The sequence below is a fragment of the Egretta garzetta genome, unplaced genomic scaffold (genome assembly GCF_000687185.1).
Source record: "Egretta garzetta isolate BGI_Z169 unplaced genomic scaffold, ASM68718v1 scaffold975, whole genome shotgun sequence".
NCBI classification, from domain to species: domain Eukaryota; kingdom Metazoa; phylum Chordata; class Aves; order Pelecaniformes; family Ardeidae; genus Egretta; species Egretta garzetta.
In genome coordinates, this window is record NW_009259633.1 from 286,020 (window position 1) to 286,838 (window position 819).

The window sequence follows — 819 nt, forward strand, 5'->3', positions numbered from 1 at the left end:
AATCTCACTCACACTGCAGTTCCCACGTGCTGTGGGGAGCATTTCTGGGGCGGGCTTTGTTGGGATCTTCCCATCTCTACCTCTCTCTAGCTTGCGTTTTAAATAAACCCGTTTGCTTCAGGGCTTTCCTCTGCTGCAATTTTTCAGTCAGGTTACTCTGGATGCTTTGGAAATTGCTCACTGGCAAGTAATATTGTACAGTGGTGAGTGCTGGGAAGAGGGTCTTGACACCCTGGGGTGAAGAGCACTTGGGGATTTGTGGGCTGCCCCCAGGCTGCTCAGCCTGCGGCCCCTGGGACGGGGCTGTCCTGCAGTGCTGCCACGTGCCCTGGAGAACACGGGAGGCCGTGCCGTGTACTTGGCACCAGTGTCCCCTTGTTTCCCAGCCTTTGTTCCTAGAACACCCTCTGCATTTCTCAGGACACCACAAACTCATCAAATCCTTGATTGTTCTTTGCTTCACCTTCCTAAACTTTTGCCAGCCTGGTCTGGTTTTGCATCCTTTAGCAGCAATTTCTGTAAGGCAAAAACCCCCCCGGGTGATTATTTTGTCCCTGTAACAGGGAAGGCCATTTCTCTTCAGCCCTGCAGTTTGAAGTACTCTCTCTGGTGTCTTTTCCCATCCCTGGGGGGGGTTGGGGCCCTGTAATTCCTCCTGTGCTTTTGGAGAAAGCACGCGGCAGCACGGACTTGGGGCTGCTGTACGCACCCCCACAAAGGAGGCCGTTCAGAGCAGGCAGGTCCATGGGGCTTAGGGGGTACCCCTCGTGCGGGAACAGCACGGGCCGGCGGTGCTGCCAGCGCACGGCCGCAGTGCCG